Source organism: Aegilops tauschii, chromosome 5 (genome assembly GCF_002575655.3).
Source record: "Aegilops tauschii subsp. strangulata cultivar AL8/78 chromosome 5, Aet v6.0, whole genome shotgun sequence".
NCBI lineage: Eukaryota > Viridiplantae > Streptophyta > Magnoliopsida > Poales > Poaceae > Aegilops > Aegilops tauschii.
Window position 1 is genome coordinate 230,373,583 of NC_053039.3, and position 11,400 is coordinate 230,384,982.

The following is an 11,400-nucleotide window of genomic DNA, read 5'->3' on the forward strand; positions in this document are numbered from 1 at the left end:
GAGCCTTTTCTCGTTCAAGCAATTTCTTGCCTTCTGGATCTCGTTTTATCTGGGACTCATGTCCGTCGCCTTCCCCTCACGAGCTCCTCGCGAGCGGGACTACGTGAAGAACGCGCACGCCAAGCGCACGCTAGCACTGCAACTGGAGCTCACCTCTCGTGGGGCCCCTTCTGACGGGGCGACAAGCTCCGCAGGATTCTCAGAAACTCGACGTCTCGCTACCCAACTCAAGCCGGCACTGACTATGGTAAACCATGATAGAAAACTCGCACCTGGATTCACGAGTTCGCGAGGACACAAACTCGCGTTGCATAGGAAAGTAAAAACTCCAGTTTGCTTACATGAGGGGCTCCCCCTCTCAAAGTGCTCTTACAAGTTTTCTAAGGGCCACGCCCGAGTTTGTGCGTAGGATGAAGTGACAGGAGAACAAGGGATCAGCCAGAAATGTCGCTCGCTGCGTCACCCGCGGATGCGTCACTCGCGTCGTCGTCGTCTTCATCGGCATCGTCGCCGCCGTCGGCGACGCCCCCATCGTCGTCGTCAACCACGTCGCCTTCGTCTGCAACGACTACCATCGCGTCATCCTCAGAAGTGAAGGCCCTGACCAGCGCGTCCACATTGTCCTCAACCCAACGCGCTAGGTCACCCCGGACAGTCGTGGGTACGGGGGCGATGGCGGCGTCGAAATCAAAGTTGGGGTCGGCATTCAGGAGGTGGCTGAAGACACGGGAGAAAGCGCGCTCGAGCAGGCCACGACCCCTTTCCTCTACAAGCTGGCGAGCTCTGGTAGATCGAGCCTCCAGGCGCGTCACCACCTCGGTGAAGAAGGTCAGGTTGCTGGCATAATCATTCGAGTGAGGGGCCGGCGCCTCCACGTCGCAAATATGGCCCAGGGCAATATTGGCCCTGTTTCGGAGATCCTGAAGCATAGGGGCATGCTCTCGCTCCAGCGTTCGTCGTTGGAGCACTTCCTCCATGTTTTGCCGTGCGGCGGCCTTAGCGTCATCAACCCACCTTCGAAGGGAACGCAGCTCGGCGCGGGCGGAGGCCAAGTCCGCCTGCGCCGTAACCAGGGCGGCGGCCGTGGCTTCCGCGCGCCTCTCAACCTGAGGGCAGCGGCCCTGCCCGCATCCTTTGTACCCGCGAGCTTCAGCTTCAGGTCGTACCTACCCTCCAGGTCTGCGCGAACCTCGGCCACCCGGCGATTGACCTCCTCCTCGACTCTGGCCTCGCGAGCCCCGACGGCATCTTCTGCTTGAGCAACTTGACGCTCCCTCGTCTCCAGTCGCTCGAGCTCGAGGCTGCGCTCCACGGCTTCCAGGGCCAGCGCCTCGCCGCGCTTCCGGACCTCCTCATCCTCCGCGGGCGTCCCCCTCAGCGATGCAAGAGCGGCCCTGTGCGCCTCCACCTGCTGCTCAAGGGACGCGCTCCAGGCCTGGAGCTCCCACGCGCGTTCCTCCGCGAGCCTCTTCCAAGGCTCGCGAGAGGGCTTCATGGGCAATCTTGAGGGACGCCTCGGCCTTCGCACTCTCAAGCTCGCGCTGATAGCGGCCGAGGTTGATGGCCACCTTCAGCTTGCGCTGCTCCTCCACCAGCCGGAGACCTTCAGCCTCAAGGCGCGAGTCAACACCAGCGAGCTCTTCACCCAGTCGACTCATCGCGCCCATCGCCTCCTGGAAAAGCTCGTGGCGAACTACGCTCCGCCCGCGCTCGAGCTCGAACGCTCGGCCCACCTCGTCCTCCACCTCCGGGACAGCGGGCGGGGTACCAAGTGGCGCGCCACCTCCCGGCAGGGGGCTGGGGGCTGACGTCGTACCCGACGTCAACCAGTCCTCACGAGAAGCCCGAGCCGATCGGGGCACACTGCATGAAGAGGAGCCGAAGATCGAAGCCAACCAGCTGCCGTCTATGAGCAAAGGAGGGGTCCTGGGTATGCCCACCAGGCTCCACGCCAGACCGTGGGGGAGGAGTGACAAAGCCACGGGCTCAGCGCGCCACGAAGGCGGAGATGCTCCCCCAACCGACCCTGCTCCAGGGGCGGTAAGCAGACCAGGTACGCTCAAGGCCGATGGGGGAGTCAAGGAAGGAGGAGGCCGTTTCTCAGGAGGCGCGGCCGCCTCGATGGAAGGAGCCCTGAAGAACTGACGTCAAAAGATGAAAAACAGCACACAAGGAGCCACAGCGATACGATACTTACACGTCAACGGCGATGTACTTCCTCCGCTTCAGCGGTCCAAAGATGTTGCTGCCGCTGGGGGGTCCTTTCCTCTTGCGGATCTCCTCGAAGTCCACACAAAGACGACCGAAACGCTGGACGTGACGGCCGGTGCGCAGCGGGGCCGAAGAAGAGCTCGGAAGGATATCTTCAGGGGTGCCTGGTTGTGGCAAACAGCCGGGCACTGTTTCACCACGACCTCCCGAGGCTCCTGGAGCCTTGGCCTCGGGAGTCGCATGCTGCATCTCCTCAGCAACCGACGCCTCAGGAGGGGGGTGGCAGGCTCCTGAGGACGATGCCCCAGGATCCCCACTCGACACGTGCTCCTCAGCACTCGAGCCACCGGCCTCCGCCGGAGCTCGCCCACCTGCACCATCGCTTGGGGCGAGCTCAGCACCAGGTGCAAGGAAGGGAACCACAACGGCGGGGTTCTCACGAGGCCCCTCCAGGTCGATCGGCCGTGGCCCCCACTCGTCAAATGGAGGCATGTTCTCTGCAAATTGATCCTTGTTCTTGCAGCGGTACAGTAAGCAATTCTTCCCAGGCAGTTCGGCCGACAAAGGGACACCCGTCAGGACCTTGAGCACTGTCTGCCGTGTCCCGAGAAGGAGCCCAAACTCCTGAAACCTCATGTGGTCCTGGCTGTGGAGCAAGGTCCACATTGGGCGAGAATGGCGCTGAAGCGGAGCAATCCGACGCTTGACGAATTCCTTCACCACCATTGGCGCGGTCACGCCGCGATCCTTCAACAACCTCAACCTGAGCCAGACGTGGGCAAGGCCGCGGCTCGTGAGCCGTTGATGGCTCCAGCCGGAGTTAGGAACAGCGGGCCCCGATGGAGCCTGAAGCAGAGGACTGAGCACGCCGGCATCAACGAACACCCATCGTGTCCAGAATTTGCTCGTGGGTGGAGGAAGCTCGAAGTCGATCCCCTCGCCCGCCGTCGCAGCCATGGCATGGAAGCTCACGCATACCGAGCTTTGTTGGGGTTCGATCAGATGCAATGAGAAGAAATGGCGAAGGAGGGCCACAGAAGGGGCTATGCCAGCCATAGCTTCGCACACGAAGGCGAAGACGGCGAGAAGAGTCACAGACTGAGGGTCGAGATGTAGCATGTGGATCTGATAATGCTCAAGCACCGCGTTGAAGAAGGCGGAGAAGGGAGGAATCAGGCCAGCCCAGAAGGCATCTATGAAGATTGGGACTTCGGTGGCCGCCTGAGCCGTGCGAGTGCGAGACGCAGGCCAAGCCACCGTCTCCCCCCACTCGTTGAAGCTGGAAGCCATCGGGCGCACCTTGTCCATGGCCTCGTCGTTGAGCACCCGAGACCGGCCGAGCGCCGGCGCAAAGGACGGAGGTGCAGCAGGCAGAGATAGAGGTCTCTTCCCCTTTTCAGCTTGTTTCGGCGCCATGGCGATGGAGCAGGCAGAGCGCAAGTCAGATTGGAGAAGAGAAACAGAGTCTCGAGGAAGCAGGGAGATTGGGGAAGCAAGGCGCAGACGACGGAGGAATAACTGTGTAGGCCGCGGGGGCCGCATAGCTAGGCGGGTTCAAAGGCGGCGTGGGGAAGTGGAGACGCCCACGTCCAATCAACCGCCACGCGTCAACCGAGGCCGCAGGCTTTTGGGGCCCGCGGTGCTCCGAACTTGACCCTTGGCTTCGCCGTGAAGCCAAGCCCGAGCGCACCTTGGGCCCGGGGGCTACTGTCGGTGTTCTGGGAACGGGGGTCCCCAGACTTGCCTGCCTGCGGCCCACAGCGTGGCTGAGCCAGCAGGCCGTACGGCCCATCTTCATCAACAAGGCATCCAAGACCCTCGCGAGGGTCCAAGCCTCGCGAGGTGGACGACGCAAGACCTCCTCTGGAGTAGCCTAACCAGGCAGGCTCACGAGGAGCGGAGATATCAAGGCGGGGCAAAACCTCACGAGGCCCTCGTGACGTGAGCCATAACGAACGACACCAGGCGGGCGCCAGCGCGCGCAGCGTCCTTATTTCCTCTTTGGTGCTAAGGAGGCCAACGCAGGCCAAGAGTACCGAGGCATAAGGCAAAGGTTGATATATTGGTGCAACGAGACCAAGACCAGGAGGACGGCAAGACGGAGGTCATCGTGGAGCCCAAGACGGCGTCACCACCAGAGCTTTTCGCAGGCGAAGACCGCTTTTGTCAGGATAGCTTGTACTAGTTGTCCCCCTTCAAATTTGCCCGCCGTTGTTGGCTCCCTTCCCGCTCAATATTTGGGAAGAGGACCAGGGCCTCTATAAATAGGACTAGCCACCACAGTAGGAGGCAACTGATCTCGAACTGATTCAGATCATCCTCAACTACACAAGCACAAGAACACCTCAACCTCAGGAGGCTGTTCTTCCCTTGTACTGTTCATCATCAGCCCAAGAGGCAATCCACCACCACCACACTGGAGTAGGGTATTACACCACAACGGTGGCCCGAACCAGTATAAACCTCGTGTCTTTCTGTGTTGCGAGTTCGTCCGCGAGATCTTAGCGAGCTAGGGCATAGATTGGTAGGAGGGAAAGACTTCGCGCGCACCCAAGTGTTCGAACCTTAAGGGTTTGTCGGAACCCCACATCCGACGGTAATAACAGCCCATAATGCAATAAATATCGATATAAAAGCATGATGCAAAATGGACGTATCAACTCCCCCAAGCTTAGACCTCGCTTGTCCTCAAGCGAAAGCCGATAACGATAAATATGTCCACATGTTTAGAGGTAGAGGTGTCGATAAAATAAAATACGGACATGAGGGCATCATGATTATTCTCATAACAGCAACATATATGGATATTGTCATATGATTTCTTAAGCTCAAGTAATAATCTGTTCACAATGCAAAGTATGAATCAGAAACTTTATTGAGAACTAACAAACTATAATCTCAGTCATTGAGGCAATTGCAATTTATCATAACATCAGAAAGAGTCTATGTCAGAGCTTTCTAGCAAGTCCACATACTCAACTATCACTTAGTCTTTCATAATTGCTAACACTCACGCAATACTTGTGGTTACGGAGTTTTAATCGGACACAGAGAAAGATAGGGGCTTATAGTTTCGCCTCCCAACCTTTTACCTCAAGGGTAATGTCAACAATAATAACTCATGCTAACTTACATCCAATTTATATATATATATATATATATATATATATATATATATATATATATGGATCCTTCCAACATCCTGTGCTTGCCAAAGGATAAAATGTAAAAAGGAAAGGTGAAGATCACCATGACTCTTGCATAAGGTAGAAGGTAATAGTAACAGATAGGCCCTTCGCAGAGGGAAGTAGAGGTTGCCATGCGCTTTCAGGGTTGGATGCACAAAATCTTAATGAGAAAGAACGTCACTTTATATTGCCACTTGTGATATGAACCTTTATTATGCAGTCTGTCGCTTTTATTTCTTCCACATCACAAGATCGTATAAAGCTTATTTCCTCCACACCAATCAATCATACATATTTAGAGAGCAATTTTTATTGCTTGCGCCGATGACAACTTACTTGAAGGATCTTACTCAATCCATAGGTAGATATGGTGGACTCTCATGGCAACACTGGTTTAAGGGTTTTGGATGCACAAGTAGTGTCTCTACTTGGTGCAAAGAATTTGGCTAGCATGAGGGGGAAAGGCAAGCTCAACATGTTGGATGATCCATGACAATATACTTTATCTCAGATATAAGAAAACATAACCCATTACGTTGTCTTCCTTGTCCAACATCAACTCCTTAGCATGTCATATTTTACTGAGTGCTCCCAATCATAAAAGATGTCCAAGATAGTATATTTATATGTGAAACCTCTCTTTCTTTATTACTTCCTATTAATTGCAACGATGACCAAAGCTATGTTTGTCAACTCTCAACAACTTTTAATCATCATACTCTTTATATGTGAAGTCATTACTATCCATAAGATCAATATGATCTCTTTATTTCTTTTTATTCTTTTCTCTTTTCTTTTATTCACTCAAGATCATAGCAAGATAATCAAGCCCTTGACTCAACACTAATCTTTATTATATATATAGCTCACGCACTCGATTACATAGAGGGATCATAAAGCAAAACTCAAAACTAGATCATGCCAAAACTTTATTCTACTAGATCAAGATACTACTAAAAGGAACGAACTAAGAAAAACGGTAATGATAGGAGTGTGATGGTGATACGATACCGGGGCATCTCCCCCAAGCTTGGCAGTTGCCAAGGGGAGTGCCCATACCCATGTGATTATATATCTTTTGCTGGTGAAGGGATTGTTGATGATGTAGGCTTGTCGTCCATCTTCCAAGGCATTGGCTCGCCATCATAGAAGGATGATCGAGTCTCCGGGATCCTTAAATTTGCAGCCAAACTCATCCTTTGGAATCTATATTCATACTCACAGTTTTGGTTTTGCAGGCCATAGATTTGGGCTTGGAAGTGCTCGATTTTCTCGTGGATCTTGAAGATGGCCTCCCCAATGTCCTTGGCATCCAGCTTGTGGTTGTTGGTGAACTCCATGATCATTATGTGATTGGAGTCAAGTCCACGCTCCACCATCTCCTGGCACTTAAAAACTTGTTGCTCCATTGCTTCAAGCCTTGTCTCCACGCTTCCGGTCCTCCGTGGTCCCTCAACATCGCGTATGTGCAGCAACCCATCATGCATCTCAATGGTTTGAGGGTGTTGCAGCACCTCCGCGAGATAAGGATTGATGACCTTCTCGAAGAACTTGTCCTTGGGGGCGCTTGGAGACGTCATGGTGATCTAGATCTGTCAGAAAAACAGCTCGAAACAAGAACAGAGGATATTTGCGTGATACAGGAGTCAAAACCTTCGGGAGATTATATAATGAATTTTTACCGACCAAAATACGCATCGTGCAAGAAAACGGAGTCCGGAGAGCACACGAGGTGCCCACGAGGTAGGGGGCGCGCCCAGTAGGGTAGGGCGCGCCCTCCACCCTCGTGGAGGCCTCGTGTCCTTCCCGGACTGCCTCTTATTTTTCTATTTTTATAAATATTCCAAAACGGAGAAATATTGCCATAAAAACTGTTTTGGAGTCGGTTTACTTACCGTACCACATACCTATTCCTTTTCGGAGTCTGAAACGTTCCGGAAAGTGTCCCTTATGTATTCCTCCGGGGTTATGGTTTCAATAACATTGGTTTCAACATTTATAGGATTACCTGAGATATAATGTTTGATTCTTTGTCCGTTCACCACCTTTGGATTTGTGCCTTCGAAGTTGTTGATTTTTATGACACCGGAATGATAGACCTCCTCGATAACGTAAGGGCCTTCCAATTTAGAGAGAATTTTTCCTGCAAAAAATCTTAAACGAGAGTTGTATAGCAATACATAATCACCTACATTAAACTCACGCTTTTGTATTCTTTTGTCATGCCATCTTTTAACTTTTTCTTTAAACAATTTGGCATTCTCGTAGGCTTGGGTTCTCCATTCATCAAGTGAGCTAATATCAAATAACCCCTTCTCACCAGCAAGTTTGAAATCATAATTGAGCTCTTTAATAGCCCAATATGCCTTATGTTCTAGTTCGAGAGGTAAGTGACATGCTTTTCCATAAACCATTTTATACGGAGACATACCCATAGGATTTTTATATGCAGTTCTATAGGCCCATAATGCATCATCAAGTTTCTTGGACCAATTCTTTCTAGATCTATTAACAGTCTTTTGCAAAATTAATTTGAGCTCTCTATTACTCAATTCTACTTGACCACTAGACTGTGGGTGATAAGGAGATGCAATTCTATGATTAACATCATATTTAGCAAGCATTTTTCGGAAAGCACCATGAATAAAATGTGAACTACCATGAGTCATTAAATATCTAGGGACTCCAAACCTTGGGAAGATAACTTCTTTAAGCATCTTAATAGAAGTGTTATGATTAGCACTACTAGTTGGAATAGCTTCTACCCACTTAGTAACGTAATCAACAACAACTAAAATATGTGTGTATCCATTAGAGGCAGGAAAAGGTCCCATATAATCAAAGCCCCAAACATCAAATGGTTCAATAACAAGTGAATAATTCATAGGAATTTCTTGACGTCTACTAATATTACAAATTCTTTGGCATTCATCACAAGATAAAACAAACTTACGGGCATCCTTGAAGAGAGCAGGCCAATAAAAACCGGATTGCAATACCTTATGTGCAGTTTTGTCTCCAGCGTGGTGTCCTCCATAAGCCTCGGAGTGACACTTGCGTAGGATCTGTTCCTGTTCATGCTCAGGTACACAACGTCTAATGACACCATCTACTCCTTCTTTATAAAGATATGGGTCATCCCAAAAGTAATGTCTCAAATCATAGAAGAACTTTTTCTTTTGTTGGTATGTGAAACTAGGTGGTATAAATTTAGCAACAATATAATTAGCATAATCAGCATACCATGGAGCAGTACGAGAAGCATTTATGACATTTAATTGTTCATCCGGAAAGCTATCATCAATAGGTAGTGGGTCATCAAGAACATTTCCTAACCTAGACAAGTTGTCTGCAACGGGGTTCTCAGCTCCCTTTCTATCAATAATATGCAAATCAAATTCTTGTAGCAAGAGAACCCATCTAATAAGTCTAGGTTTAGCATCTTTCTTTTCCATAAGATATTTAATAGCAGCATGATCAGTGTGAATAGTTACTTTAAAATCAACAATATAAGGTCTGAACTTATCACACGCAAATACAACTGCTAAGAATTCTTTTTCAGTAGTAGCATAATTTCTTTGAGCATTTTCTAGAGTTTTGCTACCATATTGAATAACATTTAATTTCTTATCAACCCTTTGCCCTAGAACAGCACCTACAGCATAATCACTAGCATCACACATAATTTTAAAGGGTAAATTCCAATCAGGTGGCTGAACCATAGGTGTAGAAATCAATGCTTTCTTAAGTATTTCAAATGCTTCTACACAATCATCATCAAAAACAAATGGTATATCTTTTTGTAATAAATTAGTCAGAGGCCGATAAATTTTTGAGAAGTCCTTAATGAACCTCCTATAAAAACCGGCGTGACCAAGGAAACTTCTTATACCTTTGATGTCCTTGGGACATGGCATCTTTTCAATAGCATCAACCTTGGCTTTATCAACTTCAATACCTCTTTCAGAAACTTTATGCCCCAGGACAATACCTTCATTAACCATAAAGTGGCACTTTTCCCTATTCAAGACAAGATTAGTTTCTTCACATCTCTGCAAAACTCGATCAAGGTTGCTCAAGCAATCATCAAAAGAGGATCCATAAACGGAGAAGTCGTCCATGAAAACCTCACAAATCTTTTCACAAAAGTCAGAGAATATAGCCATCATGCATCTTTGAAAGGTAGCAGGTGCATTACATAAACCAAAAGGCATACATCTATAAGCAAAAGTACCAAAAGGGCAAGTAAAAGTAGTCTTTGATTGATCATTGGCTGACACAGGTATTTGAGAGAAACCAGAATAACCATCTAGAAAGCAAAAATGTGTATGTTTGGATAATCTTTCTAGCATTTGATCGATAAAAGGTAAGGGGTAATGATCTTTTTTAGTAGCCTTATTTAATTTGCGGAAATCAATTACCATCCTATAACCTGTAATAATTCTTTGCGGGATCAACTCATCTTTAATATTAGGAATGACAGTAATACCTCCCTTCTTAGGGACACAATGGACAGGACTTACCCACTGACTATCAGCAACGGGATAAATTATACCTTCCTCAAGGAGCTTTAGTATTTCTTTTCTTACCACTTCCTTCATCTTAGGATTCAGCCGTTGTTGATGATCACGAACTGGTTTGGCATCGTCCTCCAAATTTATTTTATGTTGACATAGAGTATATCCTTAAGATCATCAAGAGTATATCCAATAGCAGCATGGTGCTTCCTCAGAGTTTTCAATAATCTTTCTTCTTCATGCTCTGAAAGGTTAGCACTAATAATAACAGGATATATCTTTTTCTCATCAAGATAAGCATATTTAAGAGTATCAGGTAACGGTTTAAGCTCAAACACGGGATCACCCTTGGGTGGAGGAGGATCCCCTAGGATTTCAACAGGCAAATTGTGTTTCAGGATGGGTTCCTGTTTAAACAATACTTCATCTATTTCCCTTCTTTCATTCATAAACATATCATTTTCATGGTCTAGCAAATATTGTTCTAAAGGGTCACTAGGAGGTACGGCAATAAAAGCAAGACCAATTATTTCATCCTTACTAGGCAATTCTTCTTCACGGTGTTGTCTACGAAATTTAGAGAAATTAAACTCATGAGACATATCACCTAGACCAATAGTAACAACATCCTTTTCGCAGTCTATCTTAGCATTAACAGTATTCAAGAAGGGTCTACCAAATATAATGGGGCAAAAGCTATCTTGTGGGGAACCAAGAACAAGAAAATCAGCAGGATATTTAGTTTTACCACACAAGACTTCAACATCTCTAACAATTCCAATTGGCGATATAGTATCTCTATTGGCAAGCTTAATGGTAACATCAATATCTTCTATCTCAGCAGGTGCAATATCATGCATAATTTCTTTCTATAAGTCATGAGGTATAGCACTAGCACTAGCACCCATATCACATAAACCATGATAACAATGATCTCCTATTTTAACAGAAATAACAGGCATGCCTACCATAGGTCTATGTTTATCCTTATCACAAGGTTTGGCAATTCTAGCAGTTTCATCACAGAAATAAATAACATGCCCATCAATATTATCAGACAAGAGATCTTTAACAATAGCAATATTAGGTTCAACTTTAATTTGCTCAGGAGGTGTATAAGTTCTAATATTGCTTTTACGAACCACAGTTGAAGTTTTAGCATGATCCTTTATTCTAACAGGGAAAGGTGGTTTCTCAACATAAGAAGTAGGAACAATAGGATCATTATAAGTGATAGTCTTTTCTTCAACTTTAATAGGTGCAGCTACTTTTACTTCTATGGGAGGATGATATTTAAACCACTTCTCCTTAGGGAGATCAACATAAGCAGCAAAAGATTCACAGAAACAGGCTACTATCTCAGAGTCAAGTCCATATTTAGTGCTAAATTTATGGAAAACATCGGTATCCATAAAAGATTTAACACAATCAAACTTAGGTGTCATACCTGACTCCTTACCTTCATCGAGATCCCAATCTTGAGA